Genomic DNA, 25,481 nt, shown 5'->3' on the forward strand with positions numbered 1-25,481 from the left:
GTGGCATGGCTTATAAATGCGTGCTTCGTTACACAGTGTGATGTGTTCTCCGGCTTAATATTGGGCCATTCAGCGCATTCTACAATGCAGTAGGGAACTGTATTTCAAGGGAGGATGGGCTTCGCCAAGTTAGCTGTGGGAGTGGTTGGGCAAAGTTCTTTTCTTTTTGGGGTGAGAAAAGAATGAAAATGGTTTAGTGTCGCCTGATTGCTTCAACACATGAGTGAGAGAGGGCAGCAGAGAGGGGGGGGGGAATAAAACCCCAATCTAGAAAATCAAGGCTGAAGTCATTGCAAGTGTAAAATAAACCTGGTAGATCATTGTGCATTAATGTCCTTGAAATCACCTTGTGATGACAAGCTGGAGAGAAATTAAGCAAACCTATGGTACAATTTAAATGTGCAATTCTTTGGAGACTCCAAACCAGCTAACTCGGACTGATAAAGGCTTAAGTGAATGTATTGCTTATTGAAACACTGAATGATTAGTTTGCATCTACCCCTGTAGCAATGGCAGGTTTGATCATAAGATAATTTGACTTTCTGCTAGTCCAGTGTAAAGTCAAACAAGCATTTGCAATGCACTAGGTCTCGCATTATTAAAGTTTGAGCTATTGGTGTTGCATTATTTAGCAATGTCAATAGCTCAAACGTTAATAATGCGAGACCTATTGCATTGCAAATGCTTGATAATCATGTTTCTATGGCTGTGACTCAAAAGCATCATTCCTCTGTGGCCCCTATTTTGAGCTGAGACTAGACCTGGGGAGGTGGCCATCAATGAAGAAAAGAGTTGGTGGTTCAGGTTTCTTTAATTTACCGTGAAGTCTACTGACCAGATAACATTTTAACTATATTGTGATTCAGTTACCTAATGGAAGGATTGTATAGTGTGCAGTGAACTGCCAACTGTAAAACCAGGACTACTCTGATGTACTGGAATCAATTCTAGTGAATAGAGACAAGTTTGATTTTTTATCTCCCAACAATTCTACAGATTTTTTTTCTTTTCAATTGAGGAGCACTAGGTTGTGCAAGATTTGGAGGTGGTGATGTGGTGGAACTAGAGGCCGAACTGCAGGCGGAACATCTGTAAATTTAAACTTGTGTACAGCCTAAAAGTTCTTAAGTTGCTATGTCAAAGATTGATTCAGGCAATGATTTGCCTTGTTTTATTTTTAGTCCCCAAGTAATTCAGTATAGAATCGAATTCAAGGGATGTTTACACTGTAGTCTAATTGGTAGTAACTGAGGAAGAATAGGTCTGTACTTGTGGGTGGACATAGTGCAGAATGGGCAGCTGAGGAAATCTTTGTTATTGAGCAGGGGATATTAAATGTTAAACACATGCATCAGTAATAGAACACTTGTTGGGGAACCAGGGGTTGGTAGATCCTGCTGTAAAGGCTAAAATCCTAGCTTAATGGTAACATTTTAATTACAACAGATAAGAATGAGGAAGCACTATATTGAACCAGTTATAAGATCGTTTAATTTTACACAGTGCCACTCTGCATATTTTTATCTGCAATCATTGCCTACTGTGTATATCTATTGTGTTACGCCATCTTTTCTTTGGGCCGTCTTTTATGCGAGAAAGAATATTTCTCTTGCCTTCACTTAGGATTGGGGCAATGGGTACAAACCATGTATGGATTTACGATACGAGACTCATTCTTTTAACAAGAAACTTTTACCGATCGGATTATCGCACCATACATTTTTTATAATTGAATTTGAATAATGCACTTTTTTAGACTGGACAGGACCGGAGTACAATGCGGACCCTATTTTTGAGGTTTTTGTTCTCTTCACTTGTACTAGTCCTGTTTAATCTCAGCCAACTGTAACATTCAAAATTGTGCGTAGGTTCCTTTTTAATATGGACGTAGGATGAAATTGGTGATTTAATTTACACTAATAGGAACTTATTTTTATCTATTTCTAAATTATCGTACTTGTACTAGTATTATTGATATATCATGGATTTGTATCAGATTTGATGGTCTATTTTTAACCAGACCAAAAAAATGTTTGCATGAATGAATGCTATATATTGTGTCTTCAAAAGCTTGGTATAGAGGCTCAACCCACTACCATCAAGGGTCTGCCAGGAGCCTATAAATGAGGCCAGTAAAAGGTGACTGATATTGACAAAAAAAGTAACTCAAGATCACACAGGAAGTTGGAGGACAAGGAGGAACCAATGAACAGTATCCACACAAAGTAATAATCGAAAGTCCAGGCTCATAAGAAGAGGCAAACCAAGCAAACCCGCTTTCATAGCAACTTACATCCATGGTGTTCTTAATTGTAATACTTAGTAACAATAAGGTTAAAGGAGATTTCAGAGCTCCATGAGGTACAATTGAAGCTTAGTGTATTACCCTCAATTACTCTTAAGGATACGATCTGCAGAATTTCCGTGTACAGGACATGTATTACACAGCAGGCTATGTGAAGCTGATATGGATTTTAGAGTTGTGAAAGGTAACCTAAATACCCCCAAGGCTGGCAGTGGTGCAGTGAATCCTGTCGATCCCACGGGGAAACTGAGGCAGTAGCAGCAGGGGTGAAGATAGGAAACTGAGAAAATAACGAACTTAGGAAGCAGTGATGGGATAGCAATCACTATGAAAAAGGTATCCAATAAAATTAATGGAAATGCAAGAAGCAGGAATGCATCTCAACACAGTGCAAGTTCTGTAAATTTAGGGATTGCAGCATATGTATCAGAAAGTCTTTTGAAAAATAGTTTCTTTCAGACTGGGACACTGCCACAGGAGTTAGGTTTTGCAAGTCCATGCGTGAGTAGCCCATCCAGTCCAGGTTTTATCTTTGCATTCTAATGTATCACTTAGAAGCAGGACAGCAAGTTCCAGAATGCAACAACTAAACCAGGACTGCATGAGTAACTGTGTTAGCTACTCACAGAAGGACCTACAACACTTGACAGCTTTACACTTCATCAAGGGCAACACTGGACTGACTCAGAGGCTATAGTATAGCTCACTGATTATCACATATCTCAGATAGGATCAAGTTAGAAAATAGCAGCCATGGATAAGCTTATTCCTGCAGACAAAACAGTGAGCAGGAAATGCTGTGTTTGGCAGGAAGAACATCTGAGCTGCTACCTTACTTAAAATGGATCGATCGTTCAAGCCAATTGTTGATTGTTTTTGAAGAAGTGGGGAACCGGTACCCAAATATGCCACAAGCCTGGCGCTACTGAGAAATGCAGTCATTTGACAGAACTATCTTAGCTGTCAAAAAGCCTCAAAGGGATCTGAAATGAAAGGCAAATTCTGAAAAAAAATTCAAATTGTAGAATACTGAACTGGGATATATCAAAAGATCGGAGCACTTAGTTAAGCATTGGAAGGTCCCTACAGGCATGCTGCCTAGTGGTGGGCACGAGAGCACATGAGTGAATCCTGATAGTATCCTGGTAAAAATGAACAAATTAAAAATGAACAAATTAAAAGCGGTTATCACCCATAGGTACCTTTTGGACCTGGCCCTCTCTGCAGGGTCACTTCCAGACATTTTGCCTTCACCCTCCTGCTTTCTGAACCCTTTTTGTTGGCTTTTAGGACTCTGCACACTTTACCACTGCAAACCATTGCTAAAGTGCTTGGTCTCTCGCCTTAAAACATGGTAGAACTGGCTATGACCCAATTAGCATATTTAGCTTACTTGTGAGTCTCCTGTAAAACGGTACTACATGTGCCCTGGGCCCGTAAATTAAATGCTACCAGTAGGTATGCACCACTCATTGTGCCAACCGCTTAAGTAGCCCTGTAAACATGTCTTGGGTCTGCCACAACAGCCTGTGTGCTGTTGTAAACTGCCATTTTGACCTGACAAAAGACATTTTTAGCTAGGACCAAACCTTCCTTTTTAATGTATAGAAATCACCCCTAGGTTAGGCCCTGAACAGCTGAGAGGGCATGGTGCAGTGTATTTAAAACTTTGAACATGCACTCATAAGTTTTATATGTCCTGGTAGTGAAAATTTTGTTTTTCACTGCTGCAAGGTCTGCATCTCCCATAGGATAACATTGGAGTTACCTTATTTCATTTAATACGCTGTAACTTCCAAAAAGGAACAAGTAACTAGTTTATATTTCATGTCTTTGGAATTGTAATGAAAGATCCTCTTATGGAGAAGTCAGATTTTCTATTAACATTTTGAAAATGCCACTTTTAGAAAGTTGCCATTTTTCTGCCTTAGACAAGTAGTGCCTGCAGCCTGGCTCTAGGTCTTATAACTGGGTGTAGCTGACAATTGAGGTTTGTGTACTCCTCATAGACATGCACACACAATAGAGGGCTTAGGTGTGCCTGAATGGGCCATCACTAGCAGGATGGGACGGCGGAGCTGGGCACAGCCTTACTTACTCTCGAATAGACTGTCTTGCCTCCACATAAAGGGCTAGTTATCTTTTGTAGTTAGACTGGAGCCAGGGCAGGGGAGGCAGAAAACCTGAGCACTTCAAATGGAACCCTGCAAAGCTTTTCCCACTTTAAATAGGCACCTGTTATATATCGGTACACCAACTCTTCAGTACACTTCAGGACCTGTGGAGTCTCTACCGGGAAGAAGGACAGCTGTGCTGATGAAAGGACTGCCACTCTGCTGAACTGCTGCCCTGATAGATTACTACCTTGTTGGATTGCTGCCCTCCTGCCTGAGTCAGAGGGATTGGAACCTGTACCTGAAGCCAGGACTACTAGAGTGACTCCAAGGGCTAGTCTGCTGGCCTCCTGTGCAGAGCCACAGCGGCGCATAACTGGCTCCCAACCATCTAATCCAGCAACTAGAGCCAGCTGGAGCAAATACCTGAACCCCAAGTAGTATCCCTCAGATCCTGGACCCTTGGTGTGGCCTTAGTGCTGTTAAATTGAACGATCCTATTGACCCCAAAACGTTGTCGCTCACAATGACTGCCAAAGTTCCATCAAATCAATCCTTTGCTCTACCACTTTGATCACTGCAACAATGACTGCCCGTGACGCTTGCCTCCTCCTTGTGGACCTCTCCACTGCGAGCGGGAATCTTTGTGTCCAACTAAGAAGGTAACTTTTCAGCGGGACTAAGCTGGCCCCTGTATTCGCTGTGCATGCCGTTGCGGTTGACCTGAACTTGTGACTTTCTCCCGGTCTTTCACAACCAGATATCTCAGAGTGGTGCTTTGGGCTTTTTTGCTTTTATTTTCACTTAAATATTGACTATTGCATAACTCCAGTTCTAATGAAAGGATTTTTGTTGTTTTGGTCTAGATTTATGTATTAAAATGTGCTCTATTTTCTAAGTTGGTGTGGGATTTTTCTTGTGTTGTGTTTTCACTTTATTACTGTTTTGACGTGTTGCATAAATACTGTATACATATCCTCCAGGTTAAGCCTGACTGCTTTGTGCCAAGCTACCAGAGGGTTGAGCACAAGTTAGTTTGGGGTTTGTTTATTCATCACCCAGACAAGGCTTATGGTTGCTGTTTGAGTATGGTTTCACCTCCTTCAACCATTAACCAAATTTCTTACAGTAACCTAATAGCGTGATCTGTTAACAATGAACGTGCTTGTGCAGGATCCTTAGTAATGTCTCCCTGATAAGGTACTTAGGTAGTAAAGTTAGGCGGTTAGCAGCAATTTCTTAAGCACGTGTAGATCATCATATTATCTTGATACAGAATAGAAGCAATGAGGTTCTGTGATGTGTGCATCTATTTCCATGTAAATGCTATAGGCTTTGATCATTGTCCTTTTTACATTAAACACTATGAAAGCTCGCCTTCCAACAGCCCTGAGCCCATGCAGTGATCGTTCTGATGGGATTGCCGCTATAAACGGAAATATGCAACAAAGGTGCCTAAAGTGACGTTTGATATATTGGTTCAAGTGGTGTTCCCCTCGACCTAATATCTACTATAATAGTTTCTCATATTTTAGCTAGTATTCTGGGTGATGAGAATGTCTGTCCAACCCTTCCAGAAAGTCTGTGTCTCTAGTATTTCAGGAGGAGCAAGGAGAGGTGACCGTTCAAGACAGAGGAGGAGGATACTGACATTTAAGCTCTTACAAAGTAGACTGCCCAAATGCGTCAGCATTAGTCATTCAAACAAGTGCCTAAGCCACCTATTTCTATCAACGTAAGTTGTCCTGTGACATCTGGGGCAATGGGTCCATATTTTCATTTTGAGGTGAATGGGTTCAAACTTCCTAATAGCCATCCATCCTGACCACTGGGCATTTAGGAAATTGATTAAAACCTGGCTTTTTTCCAAACTCTAGTTAACTCCTTCCCGATAGCCACCTGTCTGTCTTAGCGCTGGGACGACCTACTTTTAGAATGTTGCTATGTACAGTCCTTGTTTGAAATGCTCCTGTAGCTCATTAATGAACAAAATAGTAGTGAACTCTCGTCCCATGTGGCTGGCTGTTGGACTTCTTGCTCTCGGCTTTGCCCTTTTTGTTTGCCTGTTGGATTGTCCCTTTAATTAAAACTTTCTCACATCTTAATGCAAACTAACGTTTGAGGGCCAAAAGACTTCTTCAAGTACAAAACCAGCATTGGCAAAGACTGTGAGAGCTATTGACTTTGGCACTTTGGCAACAGCCGCGGCCCATGCAGGCAAGAACGAGGGGGGGGGGCTATTTCGACAGACGAAAATTAATTATTTATTTAATTTTCCCTCGCCATAGTCAGTCGAAATGTCACACCACCTCACCGCTCTTAACTGCACGGGCAGCGGCTGTTTGGCAATGATATTTTTGTCATGCTGTACAGCAGCACAGCTAAAATAATTAAACCACCAAGTGCTATGACTATCCCTGTGCTAATACACAGTTTTGATGTGTTTTTTTTTAACTGGGGAGCGTATTTGGGTACAAGGCTACCCGGAGGGATGGAAGGACAGTTAGTGGGAGAGAGACACGGTTGGGGGAAAGGACATATAAAAGACATGCAAGTGGAATATGGAGAGTGGGTGGAATATGGAGAGTGGGTGGAAGGAGCTGTAAATGTATTGCGACTTATATAGCGCACGTATCACCCGAAGGCATCAAGGCGCTTGCCTTGGGAACCCGTCCTGGCTTTTTTCCTGTGAGAACCCCTACTGGGCATCCCCAAGGTGAAAGCCAGGCATCCCGCAGCGGGTGGGCCGCCGTAGTGGAGATTAAGCAAGCTATTGCCCAGAGTTGCAGCGTGGGACCCCATGATTAGAATAGGCCCCGAGGCAAGAATTATCGAGTCTGTGGACATTTTTGGGCTCAGGACCCTGCCGCGTCGGGAATTGAACCCTGGTCCCGGGCCAGACCTCTGCATCAGGGTCTGCCGCTCTAATCAGTGAGCCACACTCCTCCAGGAGGCAAACAGTGGGCTGCCGACAGGGACTGGAGCATCAAGCTGGCAACGGAGGGGGAAGGGGCTGGGCATCAAGCTGACCAAGGAAGACCGGTGGTAGTAAGGAAGGGTGGTTGTCAGGTGCTGCGGCAGCAAGCTAATGGAGGGTGGGCAAAGGGCTGGGGAAAGCACACAGACGGGAGGAAAAGGTGGGAGGGGCTGAGGCACCAAGCTAATGAAGGGTGGGTGGGAGGAGCTGGGGCAGTAAGCTGACAACGGAGGAAGGGTGGGGATGGGGGAAGCAAACTGACAATTGTGGGTAGTAGGCTCTGGGGAAGCAAAGTGACAACGGACGGCAGGCGGGGATGGGGCCCCAATGGAAATGGAGTGGTGGAAAAGCAAGAACAGCAACTGAGAGATAGGAAAGTAACACGAAGGAGTAGACGAGGAAGACAGCTGGAAAACACACGCAATTTTGTAGATTACTTAAAGAAAAAAATGGCGTCTGAAAAATGAGCAGAAGAAGAACAAAAGTAATGTGTCCAAATACCAGGGGAGGGACGAGATTAGGAAGGAAAGTCTGCAGACTATTCTGAAACGAGCAAATGAGTGCCAATGAAGTCAATCCATAGTAAGCCCGCCCACTTTAAACTAACAAAGTGCCTTCCAACATCCAGGGCATGCACTGTCCTAGACGAGACCTACAAAAACATCCATAAATCCGCTCCGATGGCAGAGTGTTTGCTTTGTGACAGTTAAATGTCCTTTTGTAGATTTATCAAAAACATCTGTGTTTAAGGCCTGCTACTGATTTTTCGGCTGAAATTCAGAAGTCCTATAGTTCCATTTAATTTTCGGTATAGTGACCATCCTGTAACAGATGTTTGTGGAATGGGAGGACTTGATGGACCTCAAATGATTGGCTTTATTTTATTAGATTTTTTAAAAAGCTTCATTAAAACAACAAACGTATTAAATTGTATGTAAAAGCTACTTATGATGTCTTTCTTCTTAACAAAACATATTCTTAACCTTCCACAGTTGTGTGATTCCGTGAGGACTACAAAAAAGAAAGCATGGATGTGACTGAAGTTTTGGCCGACTCACAAGGACAAAATGCATCCTGATTGGTATGTACTGCCAAGCCTGATAAAGTAGAGTAAATGAGCTGAGCTGGGAGATTTTGGCATCTCGATGAAATCGGAGTTTAGAAAGATATTTCCTTTGGTGTTTTGTTGGTAGTGTTTATCTTTAGATTAAGGTTCTAAAAAAAGTAAGTTCATTTAGTCGGATTTAATTTGGGAAGTCTCTGCCATCGGGTTGTTACGAATAGATACTTTTAATATCTTCTATAACCGTTCCCATTGAAACGCAGTCCACTCTGCTTCAAGAAGTACTCTTAAGAAGTGAAATGCATGAAACCCTTACACTCTTAAAGATGTTTTCCCCACTTCTCCTTCGGGGTCCATTTCATTTGTACTCCTCCTTCCTGACTGATGATGGCTTCTGCAGTTTAGGGCTTATTACATAAGTCAGTGCTCTGGAAGTCTTTCTCTCTGTCTCTAGCTCTCTTTCGCTCTGTTTCTTTCTCATTGTAACTTATAGTACAGGAACTCACCTGCAAAACACACATATAGGTATCGATAAGCCAAGCGGGCTGACTCAGTTTTTTTTCTTTTTAATTTCAAATAATTTTTAATAAATTATAATAAACACAAATACAAACGAAATATACATAATGATAATAAAGGAAGATAAGGAAAGTATAATAAAATAACAATAATCGAGATAAATCAATCTATACATACATGTTCAGGGGCTCAAGTGCCAACTTAGTGCAGACCAAGTCCACATGTAGATCACGGAATATAAAATCAGCAGTGAACATATATAAACACCATGGGGATCCACATAAGAAAACAGTGTGGTATCATACATAAGCTTAGCCACTATTTACAACCTACGCAATAATAGGGGTTGAAATACATAAACTTAAGATATTACCACGGTAGACTGTTTTCACAGTGGGCCATATGAGAATGATGAAGCGTCCAAGGATTTCCAAAGTTTCCGATGAGTTTTACGCCACAGAGAAGTGTGGAGTGCAGGATTGTCTGATCCTCTGAGAAATCACATTTTAAAGGATACATCTTTGGTATATTTCCATTTGCATAATACAACTTTACAGGCTAAAGTGAGCATGAGGTCCATCAAGTATTGATTGTTGACATTTTCTAGTGTAGGGTCTAGGACGCCTAATATAATATATGAGAATTCTCTGGGAAGATTGATGTTGAAGGTGTGACCTATAGATTTGTAAACTTTATCCCAGTATATTTGTAAAGTAGGGCAGGTAAAGAGCATGTGGGAGAGGTTTCCAACTGCAGAGTTACAGTTAAGCATGTCGGGCTTTCGCTTGGGCGGAGTTTAAAGATTTTGTCCGGAGTCCAGTACGTCGTATTCAGTAACATATATTTAGTCTGTGATAATATTGGGGATATTTTATTCGAAAAAGGTGTGCTGTGTATTTTATCCCAGTCATATGGGATTCTAGAGGAATTAGGTTCAGATTCCCATTTGACCTCACAATTTTTATGCATCTTACGGGGGCAGGGTAATAGGAGTTTATATATTTTAGAGACGATGTGTCCTGATTTCAATATTAGTGATATCTGAGATACTAATGTTGGTTCACAGGGTTTAATACAACGGGCTGAGAGGAGAGATTTTAATTTTAGGAAGTCATAAAAATCTATGGAGGTTAATTTGTGTCAGTCCTGAAGGGTAGAGAAAGGTAACGGAAGGGACCCTGTAAAGAGGTCTTTGACTAAGTTTATTCCTTTTTGAGACAATTGTTCCCAGTGGAGCATTCCACCATCAATACTCAAATTAGGGTTTCGCCATGGAGAGGACATGTTAGACTTATTAACTTTTAGTTTATAGAGGTGATCTAACCATAGAAGGTCTCTCTTAGTATTAAGGAGGACGTAATGTGAGTGAGGTAGGTGGGAAAGGTCCATGGTGAGGAGGGCACATAAAGGCATTTTATCGATGAGCGACTTTTCTATAACTAGCCAAACTGGAGTATAGTCCGGTTGTACGGTCAACCAGTTAGCTCCGTGCTTGCAGAGAAACGCTGTTTGATAGGTCCGAAAGTTCGGGAGACCCAGACCACCTTTTTCTTTTGATAATTGGAGTTTATGCATTGATATTCTGGGCTTCTTACCTTGCCAGAGGAACGTGTTGAAGAGATTATAGATTCTGGTCAGGAAATAATCAGAGAAAGTCTTTGGCAACATGCTAGCCAAATAATTAATCTGAGGCGTCACCATCCTATTCAAAGTCTTGGCCCTACCCCACCATGAAAGATATTTAGGAGACCACCCCTCCAGTAATGTGGATATTTGTTTATAAAGTGAGGTTTCATTAGTGTGAAGGGTAGTGATCAGGTCTATGGCGAAGTCTAGGCCCAAATATTGGAAGCATTTGGGTTGCCATAAGAGACCCGAGTTTCCTATATCGCTTTGTCGCCATGATTATTTAGGAGTTTTACTTCAGTCTTATCTTTATTTAGCTTGTATCCGGACACTCTGGAAAAGCTCTCTATTGAGGACATGAGAGCAGGGGTAGCCTTTTCAGCATTTTCAGAGACCACTAGAACGTCTTCAGCGTATGCAGTAATTTTGACCGTGTAATCATTAAAGTGGACCCCTCTGATCTGGTCATTGTTCCTAATGTGATATAAGAAGGGTTCAATAGCAAGTAAAAATAGTGAGCGGGAAAGGGGGTAGCCCTGTCTTGTTCCCTGTTCTAATTTAAAGGAGGGTGAGATTGAGCCTCCCGCTCGTACTCTAGCTGAGGGACTGAAATAGTGACATTACCATTCGCGTAAAATTTTCCCCCAGTTTGAATTTATTCAGTGTTGCCTCTAGGTATGTCCAGTCAACTTTGTTGAAAGCCTTTTCGGCATCCAACATGATAGCCACTGTCGGTGAGTTTGTGAGTTTAGCCTTCAATACGTGGGCCAAGATCCTAGTGTTATCACTGGATAACCTATTCTTTAAAAAACCAACCTGCGAGGGGTGAATACGTTTAGGTAAGAATTTTTGGAGATGGTGGGCAAGAATCATTGCGTAAAGCTTACAGTCTAAGTTGATGAGGGATATCGGTCTGTTATTTTTGGGGAGTGTCTGATCCTTCCCTTCTTTTGGTAATACTGCTATGAAGGCTTCAGCAAGTGTTCCAGTAACTTTGCCAGCATTACTGAATTTGTGGAACAGGTGTAAGAGTGGAGGAACTAGAAGCGAGGGAAAACACTTATGAAATTTGGCACTAAACCCATCGTGTCCTGGGGCCTTCCCACATTTGAGTGATTTTAATTGATTTCTCAATTTCTAAGGCGGTAATTGGGCTATTGATTTCTAACTGTTGTGGTTCTCTAAGTGCATGGAGTTCACATTCATTTAGATAATCCTGGACTTTAGTGTTGTCTAGTTCTTTGTTTTTAGTATATAAAGTACTATAGAAATCTTTGAAAACTTCAGCAATTTTGTCTGGGTCAGAGTGAATTGAGCCTTTCTGGTCTGTTATCTTATTAATCATGTTCTTCTGCATTTTAAACTTTAAGTACACCGCTAGACTTTTACCCACCTTATTGCATTCACAGAGCCTAGATTTTCTTTGCCTGTTAATCCATATCCCAGCTCTGTCACTGATTATCTTATTATATTCGTATTTCTTATTAAACCAATTCATTCATGATTGTCGCATCTCTAGATGCTATGTGCTTGCTCTCTAGAATAGAAATCTATTTTTCTAATTTGTCAAGGGTCTTGTTGTGATCCCTATTCATGGCTGCTCGTATTTTAATAATCTCACCTCTAATAGTACACTTCAGAGCCTCCCATCAAGTTAGGTCCCATGTATCATCTTTTTTATTGACCAGAAGGTAATTGTGTATTGCATTTTCAATGGTTTTTCTGTGTTGCTCTTTTTCTAAAACTTCGTCATTTAGTCTCCAGAGGGGCTGTTGTTTGGTCGGTTTTATGTTGGATATAGATAGGGAGCTACATGAGTGGTCTGATACCATTCTGGGTTCTATTGACGTCTAGCAGTGGCATTACTGGTGATAAGTAGGTAATCAATGCATGAGAAGGAGTTATGTGGCGATGAGTAAAATGTATATTCCCTGCCTGTGGGGTTTTGTAACCTCCAGGAATCCAGTAGATTGAAATGGGAGCAGAGGTTAGTAAAGGCTTTGTGATAGTTGTTACTGCGAAAAGAACACCGTGAGTCCCTGTCCAAGGCTGGGTCCAAGGGCAGATTAAAATCGCCCGCAAGAATATGTAGAGCAGTGTCTAGAATAGTTTTGATCTGTTTAGATAGGTCATTCCAGAAGTCTAAGTCATCTATGTTAGCTGCGTAAACATTAGTGATGTAGAATTCCGTGTTGTCTTTAATCAATTTTGTCATGACTCATCTCCCCTTAGTGTCGGATGTGTGTGCTCCTATTTTAATGTTTGATTTTTTCGCTACTAGAGTCAGGACACAGTTTTTCTTTCGTACCGCTTCAGAACCAACAACTTCATTTTAGAACCTGTTTCTAAGTGAGTTAAATTGCTTGGAATCAATCTTTGTCTCTTGTAGCAGGGCAACATCCCCTTTTTGTTTCTGGAGGTAGTCAAGAATATTTCTCAGTTTAACCGGATGGTTAAGACCTTTAACGTTTAGCGAAAGTATTTTGAGGTTATTAAGCATAGAAATCCCAGGAGAGACTTTTGGGGTGATTTGCGACATCACAAGTATATTGTCAGTATGATCCGTATGAACCTAAAACCACTTCTGTTTTCGTAACCTCTTAACCTTTGCCCCTTGTGTGTTGACATTGTGTACGTTGTACTGGACAAAAAGAAATACCCATCACTTTGGTTTCAACTTTACAATAAAGGGGATCGCTAACTAAGGCGTCACAACAACCTCCACACCAAACATGGGGTACGCTATATCTCTATGGTGTATATTGGCAGATGACTTGCACCAGATATATATGGGTTTAGTATTGTAAGGCAATAAAGATGAGCAGAAAAACTTCTCATCATTATGGCAGCATGCCATACATCCTGAAAATGTCATGTACATACTAATCCCACACATTTGCACCAAACAGACATATTATGTTTCACAGCGAGCCTCCTTGAGTAATGATGTAGGTAAGGCACTTGAGCACAAATAATTAACAGCCTTAATAGGACAAAAAGCAATAAAAAACACTAATAACAATGCTACAAAAGAAGCAAAATTCAAAATCCCGACCCTACCCACCCTCAATCCCAATCACCAAGAAGAAAAAAGCCATGGTGACTGGGGAAGAGGTCTCCTTCCCATGAGAACCAAATGAGATACGATAATCAGCATGTGATCAGTGTGAGTTGCAAAGAGTAACAGTTTCATCATTGGTAAACAGCTAAGGGCTAAGAGCCAAAACCAGAGAACTAGGAAGCCAGTAAAAAGAGCTGGCAATTAGAAAATCGAGCAGTAAAGTTAACAAGAACTAGTAGTTTAGCAATACAACTAGCAATGATTTTAGCAATATATCCAGCTAAACCACCAAATCGAGTATTACATGGTGGTATCTCTTTATAGCAAAACTAGTAGAACCACACATCTCCATCTCCTTCCATTGAAATCTAGCAAAATGGCCTTATAACAATACATCAATACGTAATGACAGGTATTAACATGTAGCATGTTGAATATGTAGCAGTACATAGCAATAAGGCTGTAGCTAGCCACAAAGAGCAATTCCTGGTAAGAGCCACTCCGTATTAGTCCGAGAACACCCAAAAGCCAAAGATCTGCATCAGTTAGAAACATACAATAAAGCATTATACGACCTGACAGTGGCATGGTAGATATAAGTAATCCAACAGTTATTTGAGAAACTTATCTAGTAGGACCCGGCACCGCCATGTCCATGGTGGAATCATCAGCCCAGTTGAGAAATTTCTTCAACTGTAGATGGTCTGTGAAAAAGTGCGGAGATCCCTGGATTATCACTTTGAATTTCGCTGGACCTGCAAAGGCATATTGATAATTCAAGGTACGTAATGTTGGGTGGAGTGCCAGGAATCCTTTTCTGGTGTCCAGTCTCCTTACTATAGTCCTGAGAGATGTAAATTTTGTTGGACCTCCATAGGACATGGTTATTTTTGCGCATAAATCCAAGTATCTGCTCCACATGTTGATAACAAAGAGGTTTACATACAATAGTCCTTGGTGATCTCTGATTTGCTACAGAAGGCCAAGTTGATGGCCATTTCTCGAGGAAGATGGTACATGAGCCTGAGGAATCCTCTTCTCCTTCCGGTATTCCAAAAATTCTAAGGCTCCCCGTCTATTTATATCTTCAAGACCAGCCAGGCGTTTCGTCAAGGAGTCCGTTGTAATTGTTAGGTTTTTGAGGGATTTAGACATTTTGATTTCCGTGTCTTCTAGCTGGCTGATCCTATTTTCTGTCTCGGATAGCCTGACATGTCCTGCCTAATAGCCAATATTTCCTCTTTAGTTGATTTGGCGAGATCATGTACTTCAGCTATCTTACTCAGTATAGTGTCCATTGTTGCATTTATATCTTGCTTGCCTTTGATAGGAGATTCCGGATTTGGTGGAACTACCTTGACCCATTTATGGCCTTTTGATTCTTTCTCTTTTTCAGCCATTCCGGAGGTTTGACCTTGTCCTCCGGGATTTCCGAGTTCTCAAAGTGACAGTAGGATCAGGTAGCAGTAGTAGCTCAGAATAGTGTAGCATTATGACCTGGTTTCGTTGTGCAGACCTGTTTACTGGCACTAACCAATAGTAATAGCACAAATGCTGGTTAGAGTATTATCACAGTTTGTACCCAAAAACAATGTCTCAAATACAGTGGCACGTTGGGCTTGCTGACAACAGTCGGCATGCTAGGCCGTTGAAATCAGGGGTCATAAGTCAAGTGCAAGCTTAAATTACAGTATAGAGTGTTGAATTAGTATCATATGGATGCACTGTAACATCTTTTTCAGTAAAAACATAGAAAAATATATACTCATTTGGTGTAATTTAATGATCGTGTGTGTGTTTGTGTGTATGTACTCCTACCAAAATTAATCTTTATACAACACAAACTGCAATATAGCTTTGGGTTTTACACCATGTTTAAATTAGTAATAAACTGAATACCTCGAAAAATAAAACTTCGCTTGGAACCATCAAACTTCTGCCCAGGGCCACTGGAATTAAGCAATTCTGCAGCTGCTGCACCCCCTGTATAATTATGGGTTTGGCGAATTTGACACATAATCCAGCATCTGCTGCATAATCTGCAGATTTGAACAACAACAAAAAATTGTTTCTAGCTCAAGCGGATCAAAAGTTTGTAAAAACTTTGCAACTTGTTTGAGCGCAATGGAAGGCCCGTCCCAAAGGTTAACTGGTAATCTTTCAGTTGCTCATTTCTGTATTTGCTGTTAGAGTGGTACTAATAATGTACATTCTTTGCCCCACCAGTATTGCCATGTGTGAAAAAAAATTGAATGAAGTAATTCTATCAAACAATATGCTGTATTATGTTACATAATTTGCCATTTCTTGCATAGTTTAGTTAACCCTGCCACATTATTCCAGTGGCCTTGCTTATGCCCCTCTCATTCAATGCAAATGTTTGCCGGAGTCACTTAGTTAGCACCAGAACTGTGTAAGAACTTTTCACCTGCTGTTTAAAAAAGGGCCTCTACAAAAATGCTAGAACACTCCAGGCCATGTATTTAGCTTTTGAACACATGACCGATATGTTACATGCAGTTCTATTCTATAGCAACATTAACACTCTAAAAGTGCTGTGATATTTCAGTCCTGTGGCCAGTTTGTATTCAGATCTCTGTAGCAGGTGCTTTAACCACCTGAGCTAGATTACCAATGCTGTATGTTGAACAAGCCTGCCTATAAATTGCAGATTTGAGTCTTGTAGTGATTAACTTTGGATTTTACTTTGAGCAAAAGCACCAACCATATGAACAGAACTTTCTGGTGTTAATGACATTAGGAAAACACACAGGTTTAAACTTTTGCTGCAAGAATCTGTTCAAAGTCAAGAGAATACAATTGTTGGAAAAGTTAGGGAAGAAATGTAAAAAAAGGTGTTTTTTCTTCGAAATATGCATTTTAGACCATAGCGGCCATAGCAGTTTTATTTTCTAAATTGGGGAGAGGATGTAACATAACAGCTCGGGCGGTCGACCTTAAATCTGGAGAACTGGGTTCGAGACTCGGCAACGACGCTCAACATCCTGTGATTCTGGGCAAATCAGTTAATCTCCCTGTGCCGAACAAAAATTGTGTCCTTATGTAACGCAACTGGTGCTCATGTACAGCGCTCTGATACCTCCGGGTCAACTTTGCGCTATATGAAACTCCGGAAAAAAAAATATTTGTTCAGTGTATTACAGGGCAGAGCTGTTTGGGACAATGTAAACAATGGTCTCCCCTCTTGCTTGAGCTGTCGAGAGCGAAGAAGATGTAAAATATGGGTGAAGCGGTTAGAGAAGCAACAGTTTCAAGGATGGCAGTATCGCAGGGTATCGGAAGTGTGAATGTGACAACCGAACTGCTCCTGCAGCTATGCTGGGTATGGACAGTGCTCTTGCAACTGTGGGTAGCGATAGTTGCTTTGGTGTTAGCATGGCATTCGAAATTAATAAACTCTTACGGAGCACACTGGATGGGGCCATCTTTGTAAACATCCCTACTCCCCACATAGACGCATGAAATTTAGGAAACGTGTGAAAATGTGGCTCCATCCTTCATTTCTTTCTCGTCTTTGGATTATAAGTGTTGAGAACATTCTGGCACTGACTGATCTCTGTAGCTCCAAAATACATGAAATTGCACAGCTAAAAAAAGGGACCAGGCACACATGGGCCACACACTGTTTAGCCACGAAGAGACTTTGCTATTCAGTTGTTTAAACAGATGAGAATCTCAGACACAAGTCTAATGGTAACCTTCTCTATAATTTGTGTGCCTTTTCTTGTTGCTTCAGTTTGAGATGCCCAAAACGAATGGGTGTAATGATGGACCGAGGTGGCTCTAGTGCGTGCCCAGTGCTCTGTTATTTTATGTGTTGTCCGTCACTCTAGTATGGGGGCTCACACATCTGGCTGATTGATGCGTCAATGTATTTGTTAAATACATTCATGCAATTATGCCTTTTTTAAGATTCAGAGGAATACAATGGGCCATAAAGCAGTTTTGCTTTTTTGAGTATCTTGCAACTTGTTCATATTGTTACCTACTTGTTAATTCTAGTGCATTATAACTGTGCAGTACAGGGTTTTGGGTTTTTCCTTTCCCTCGTACCTTGGCTTTACTTGGACCTGGTAGGTGAGCTGGGTTTTGTGTATGTCTGGGTAGAAAGAGAAACCGAGCACTGGTGTAACGTACCCTTCTCTCCATCATTCCAATGAAGCACTGTCAGCCGACAAGACAATTTCCTACTGGGCTTCATTCATGGCCTGCAGAACTCCTATGGTCTCCAAAGAAGATCTGCAAAACCAGTCACTGAAGGGGTTTCCAGCTTGCTTTCCCTGTCACAGTGTGATATTGGCTTTTCACTGTGTGACCCTCTGAAGAGAGCCTTTACCGTGTGACACCATTTGAGTTGGCAGGCCTGATACAGGGCCTATGTTTAAAAATGGTCCTGCAGATCTAAACCGGTGCTCATTACTTAATCGGCATGATGATACAAGAGGTGGTCAACATCATTTTGTCAACCTCTCATTCCTCTCTGATTATTTGGAGACTATGGTCCTGATTGATGGGTAGGTACGCCATGGAGAAAGTTGATAATGGGTGCGTTTATGGGATGTATTACAATTTGCTTCATCTTTTGCCTGACAAGCCTCTGTTATGCGTTAAGAAGGGAGAGTCCCAGTAATCAGAGGACAAAATACAATACAACAACTATAATAAACAAATCACAAACGAAGTATATTCACACTGTTTTAATCACAATGTGAATGATTATGACAAGTATATAACGTATATTGACATTTGGAAAATAATTCATGAAGTGCCCCAAAGGAGTAAAGAGCAAGGGAAGGGTGAAGTGTTCAAGTGAGGAAATGGTGGAGGGAGGAAGAAGGAGAATTTTCTCGTGACAATTAAATCAAACAATTAGCATTACTCGTCCATATTACACAGTATGTGTAGGAATGAGGACCGCAAAGTTCTGAGTATTATTTCAAATGAACAGCATACTCCAACAAGTTCAATAGATGAAAGGTCAGGGCGTGGAGTTGGTGATAAGGGTAGGTTGTCGACGTTTCGACCCTCTATGTGCAGGTAGGTTTATCCTTGCTGTAGGGTCTTCATCAGGACGGGGGACGGGGGGACACACCTATTCAATGTAGAATATATGAATTAAAATATGGGATTGAATCCCCAACTAATTTCAACGGAGGGAGAGCACATCAGTAAGAGAGCAATTCATGTGACATAAAATTCATGCGCCACCTGTACAGATGCCCTCGACTTTATTTAATTCAATATGTATTGGGTTCATATTATACAATTGGGTAAACATGAACTGACTAAAAGCACTATCTAAAAGTACTAAGGAGGAAAGAAGGAGTGATGCCAGTCCGCAACCACAGCAACCGGACAGCAAAAACCAAGGACTCAAGAATACGGTTTGTAATATTGGAGGCTCACCATACAGAGGCAAACAATCAAATCATAGTGCCGTATCCAATTAGATCGTCGTTATAGTGAAAGAGCTGTAGATAGTTAAAAACGGCAAATCACTAAACACTTGCCCAATTATAATAAATAGACGATTATTATACTGGGACTAACATGTACTATACTCGGATACCAGAGTAACAAAGAGGCTTACCACACAGTAATAGGATGAGGAATGCAAATATAAAAGAGCGCCACGTTAACAGGTGGATAATTGCTAATGCTACCACCATGTATCGACAAAATTGTCCAGAAAATGGAACTCACCAAAGGAACACGGTCCTGTGGCGATCGTGGCGGGGTCGGGCTGGTGCACAAAAGTGCTACATGAGTTATCCTGAAAAGGGGTTAAAAGACCGGAGTCTTAGTCACAAGGCGGGCGGTTTGTGTAGAGGTCATGCGATTAAACTGAGACGGATGGCGGGACTCACCAGTTAGCAATGATCGGAAAACGATCTTGTGTGCTGGGGGTCGCGTCTCTAAGTCCGGATCAGTCGGAATTTGCTTCGTGGCAATAACTGCAGTGAAAATAAGGGAAATAATGTAAGAGACCCGCCTCATGCGGTGTACCTCATTACGCTGAGATCGACAATCTGAACGGGGCGCTTACCGGGTGGGAGTAGGTCCTGGCCCGCAACGAGCATGGATGGCAATGGCGATGCATCGTTCCGGGTTGGGGTATATCCCCATGGCAACGGAATCACGTGGTGCGGAGCACCCAAATGGATATAGAGAACAGACTACGGACGGAATCACTACGAACGTTGTCTTATCTATTAAAAATATTAACAATATTGACAGTGCACGCTGGTCCAAGGAGTGTGTGAAGAGATAACAATCTCATATTTTACAACTCATAATTGGAACACAAATACGCTGTAAATGCACATAATTGACCAGGAAGATACACCAGGTAATTATGAGAGAGCAGTCGGAAGGTAGCATATTGAAGTTATTGACAAACACGTTAGTGACAGTGCACGCTGGTCCAAGGAGTGTGTGAAAAGATAACAATCTCATATTTTACAACTCATAATCGGTACACAAATACGCTGTAAAAGCACATAATTGACCAGGAAGATACACCAAGCAATTTTTAGAGAGCAGTCGGATGGTAGCATCTTGAAGTTATTGACAAGCAAGTTAGTGAGGGGATCATTGTAAGAAAGGTAATAATCGCAAAATGTTGTCATTCATAATATGTAAGACCATAAGTGACATAGATGACACATGAAGACACTTGTGAAAAAAACACTTATGATAAAACAATGGGACGGTGACGTAATAGCATACCTTATAAATGGAAGCAGAATATTTAGCCAAAATCATGATGGTGTGGCGTACCTCTCACATGAGGGTAAAGGCCACCAGTCAATTATCGTAGATGTTAAACAATAGCCATATTAGACGTTATATAATAGCCATATTATAAACAAGATGCAAGTTGAACAGCGTCCGGTTCTCATGAAGGTAAAGGTTCACCTATCACAGAGCACTGGATAGACTTACAAGCCATATAGGGCTAATGTCATAAGATAGAATCACATGTATCCCATATAGAGCCAATGACATGACATTCAGGTAAGAGATAAGGTTGCCAGTTGTGAGAAAGAACTATCTTGTTCATTGAGCCCATTCTCAATGGAGTCAAACCTCACCATCCACTTTAACTCCCGTATATTCAAGATGTTCGCAACATTGCCACCCCGGGGTCCCAAGGTGGCTTTCTCTAGAATTACCCACTTTAAACTCTCTGGTGCATGGCCGGCCTTTGTGAAATGTTCGACTAGAGGTGCACCAGCTGTTGAGCACCTTATCCTGCTCATATGTTGAAGAATTCTGGCCTTCGCCTTCTGCTGTGTCTGACCTACATATATCAGCAGGCACGGGCAAAGGATGGCATATATAATGTTCGATGAGTTACAGTTAGTGTGAGTTCTAAGTGGAACTTTATGTTCACGGTACGTGAATTCTTTGGTTTGGATGACACTGTCGCATGCCTTGCACTGCCCACATCTGAAATGACCCACTATGGCCGGTAAGTTCCAAAGCGTTGCAACTGTTGGGTCGTCTCTGATCTTCAACAGGGAGCAAACCACATGATCCTTCACACTCCGTGCTTTTTTGAATGCGTGTAGTGGCGGGTTTGGTTGTTGAATATCATCAGAAATCAATTCCCAATGTCGATTAATGATGCGTTTAATTTTGTTGCTCTGTGTGCTGAAGGTGGTTACGCATACAATCCTTTCTTGATGATCTCCTCTGTCGGTTTTCGGTGTAAGTAACTCTTCACGGGGATAAAACCAAGCTCTTTTCCTGGCTCGTTTGAGTAGTGTTTTAGGATATCCCCTGCTCAGAAGTCGTTGTTTTAGTTCTTCAGATTCTAGGAAGTAGTGGTCCTTGTTGGAACAATTCCTGCGAATCCGCAGGAATTGGCCAAACGGTAAATTATCTCGTAGGGCTCTGGGGTGGTGGCTATTGTAATGTAGCAGGGAGTTCCTCTCAGTGGGCTTTCGATAAAGTGTTGTTAGCAGATGCCCCGAGCATTCATAGATAGTGAGATCAAGGAAGTTGATTTTGTGATTATCTGATTCAATCGTGAATTTAAGATGTCCCGATTGGTTATTCAACCAACCAAAGAATAACATCAATCCATCCAAATCTCCATTCCAGATTAGCAGGATGTCGTCTATGTAACGCATCCATAGACCCAACTGGTCTCTGAATGGGTTCACCAGACTAAGAATGGTATCCTGTTCAAAAGCTGCCATATAGAGAATGGCCACATCAGGAGCAAAGGGCGCCCCCATGGCTACTCCTGATGTCTGCATGTAGAATTTTTCTCTAAATATGAAGAAGTTCTTGGTCATCGCTATGCGTAATAGGGCAACAATAAACTCAGTTGGTACTTGAACTGGTGCAGGGCGTTGATCCAAGCAACGTGAAATGACCATCAGTGCCTCCTCCTGGGGAATGGATGTGTAGAGGGATACTACATCACATGTGGCAAGGCGTTGTTTAGATGAATCAAACGTGGAATTCTTTCTGCTACATTACAATAGCCACCACCCCAGAGCCCTACGAGATAATTTACCGTTTGGCCAATTCCTGCGGATTCGCAGGAATTGTTCCAACAAGGACCACTACTTCCTAGAATCTGAAGAACTAAAACAACGACTTCTGAGCAGGGGATATCCTAAAACACTACTCAAACGAGCCAGGAAAAGAGCTTGGTTTTATCCCCGTGAAGAGTTACTTACACCGAAAACCGACAGAGGAGATCATCAAGAAAGGATTGTATGCGTAACCACCTTCAGCACACAGAGCAACAAAATTAAACGCATCATTAATCGACATTGGGAATTGATTTCTGATGATATTCAACAACCAAACCCGCCACTACACGCATTCAAAAAAGCACGGAGTGTGAAGGATCATGTGGTTTGCTCCCTGTTGAAGATCAGAGACGACCCAACAGTTGCAACGCTTTGGAACTTACCGGCCATAGTGGGTCATTTCAGATGTGGGCAGTGCAAGGCATGCGACAGTGTCATCCAAACCAAAGAATTCACGTACCGTGAACATAAAGTTCCACTTAGAACTCACACTAACTGTAACTCATCGAACATTATATATGCCATCCTTTGCCCGTGCCTGCTGATATATGTAGGTCAGACACAGCAGAAGGCGAAGGCCAGAATTCTTCAACATATGAGCAGGATAAGGTGCTCAACAGCTGGTGCACCTCTAGTCGAACATTTCACAAAGGCCGGCCATGCACCAGAGAGTTTAAAGTGGGTAATTCTAGAGAAAGCCACCTTGGGACCCCGGGGTGGCAATGTTGCGAACATCTTGAATATACGGGAGTTAAAGTGGATGGTGAGGTTTGACTCCATTGAGAATGGGCTCAATGAACAAGATAGTTCTTTCTCACAACTGGCAACCTTATCTCTTACCTGAATGTCATGTCATTGGCTCTATATGGGATACATGTGATTCTATCTTATGACATTAGCCCTATATGGCTTGTAAGTCTATCCAGTGCTCTGTGATAGGTGAACCTTTACCTTCATGAGAACCGGACGCTGTTCAACTTGCATCTTGTTTATAATATGGCTATTATATAACGTCTAATATGGCTATTGTTTAACATCTACGATAATTGACTGGTGGCCTTTACCCTCATGTGAGAGGTACGCCACACCATCATGATTTTGGCTAAATATTCTGCTTCCATTTATAAGGTATGCTATTACGTCACTGTCCCATTGTTTTATCATAAGTGTTTTTTTCACAAGTGTCTTCATGTGTCATCTATGTCACTTATGGTCTTACATATTATGAATGACAACATTTTGCGATTATTACCTTTCTTACAATGATCCCCTCACTAACTTGCTTGTCAATAACTTCAAGATGCTACCATCCGACTGCTCTCTAAAAATTGCTTGGTGTATCTTCCTGGTCAATTATGTGCTTTTACAGCGTATTTGTGTACCGATTATGAGTTGTAAAATATGAGATTGTTATCTCTTCACACACTCCTTGGACCAGCGTGCACTGTCACTAACGTGTTTGTCAATAACTTCAATATGCTACCTTCCGACTGCTCTCTCATAATTACCTGGTGTATCTTCCTGGTCAATTATGTGCATTTACAGCGTATTTGTGTTCCAATTATGAGTTGTAAAATATGAGATTGTTATCTCTTCACACACTCCTTGGACCAGCGTGCACTGTCAATATTGTTAATATTTTTAATAGATAAGACAACGTTCGTAGTGATTCCGTCCGTAGTCTGTTCTCTATATCCATTTGGGTGCTCCGCACCACGTGATTCCGTTGCCATGGGGATATACCCCAACCCGGAACGATGCATCGCCATTGCCATCCATGCTCGTTGCGGGCCAGGACCTACTCCCACCCGGTAAGCGCCCCGTTCAGATTGTCGATCTCAGCGTAATGAGGTACACCGCATGAGGCGGGTCTCTTACATTATTTCCCTTATTTTCACTGCAGTTATTGCCACGAAGCAAATTCCGACTGATCCGGACTTAGAGACGCGACCCCCAGCACACAAGATCGTTTTCCGATCATTGCTAACTGGTGAGTCCCGCCATCCGTCTCAGTTTAATCGCATGACCTCTACACAAACCGCCCGCCTTGTGACTAAGACTCCGGTCTTTTAACCCCTTTTCAGGATAACTCATGTAGCACTTTTGTGCACCAGCCCGACCCCGCCACGATCGCCACAGGACCGTGTTCCTTTGGTGAGTTCCATTTTCTGGACAATTTTGTCGATACATGGTGGTAGCATTAGCAATTATCCACCTGTTAACGTGGCGCTCTTTTATATTTGCATTCCTCATCCTATTACTGTGTGGTAAGCCTCTTTGTTACTCTGGTATCCGAGTATAGTACAAGTTAGTCCCAGTATAATAATCGTCTATTTATTATAATTGGGCAAGTGTTTAGTGATTTGCCGTTTTTAACTATCTACAGCTCTTTCACTATAACGACGATCTAATTGGATACGGCACTATGATTTGATTGTTTGCCTCTGTATGGTGAGCCTCCAATATTACAAACCGTATTCTTGAGTCCTTGGTTTTTGCTGTCCGGTTGCTGTGGTTGCGGACTGGCATCACTCCTTCTTTCCTCCTTAGTACTTTTAGATAGTGCTTTTAGTCAGTTCATGTTTACCCAATTGTATAATATGAACCCAATACATATTGAATTAAATAAAGTCGAGGGCATCTGTACAGGTGGCGCATGAATTTTATGTCACATGAATTGCTCTCTTACTGATGTGCTCTCCCTCCGTTGAAATTAGTTGGGGATTCAATCCCACATTTTAATTCATATATTCTACATTGAATAGGTGTGTCCCCCCGTCCCCCGTCCTGATGAAGACCCTACAGCAAGGATAAACCTACCTGCACATAGAGGGTCGAAACGTCGACAACCTACCCTTATCACCAACTCCACGCCCTGACCTTTCATCTATTGAACTTGTTGGAGTATGCTGTTCATTTGAAATAATACTCAGAACTTTGCGGTCCTCATTCCTACACATACTGTGTAATATGGACGAGTAATGCTAATTGTTTGATTTAATTGTCACGAGAAAATTCTCCTTCTTCCTCCCTCCACCATTTCCTCACTTGAACACTTCACCCTTCCCTTGCTCTTTACTCCTTTGGGGCACTTCATGAATTATTTTCCAAATGTCAATATACGTTATATACTTGTCATAATCATTCACATTGTGATTAAAACAGTGTGAATATACTTCGTTTGTGATTTGTTTATTATAGTTGTTGTATTGTATTTTGTCCTCTGATTACTGGGACTCTCCC

At 41.7% G+C, this 25,481-nt stretch overlaps 1 protein-coding gene across 3 annotated transcripts in view; it reads left to right on the forward strand.

The window, feature by feature from the left end:
• The window catches only part of SGMS1 (sphingomyelin synthase 1), a 1,111,197-nt gene that overhangs the window by 183,317 nt on the left and 902,399 nt on the right, over positions 1-25,481 (forward strand). For all 3 annotated transcript variants that reach the window (XM_086921962.1, XM_086921963.1, XM_086921964.1), the window contains one exon: positions 8,389-8,477. The gene's annotated coding sequence lies outside the window, so the exon portion shown is untranslated. The remainder of the gene's footprint in view (positions 1-8,388; positions 8,478-25,481) is intronic.

Source organism: Lissotriton vulgaris, chromosome 5 (genome assembly GCF_964263255.1).
Source record: "Lissotriton vulgaris chromosome 5, aLisVul1.2, whole genome shotgun sequence".
In the NCBI taxonomy this organism is placed as follows: Eukaryota; Metazoa; Chordata; class Amphibia; order Caudata; family Salamandridae; genus Lissotriton; species Lissotriton vulgaris.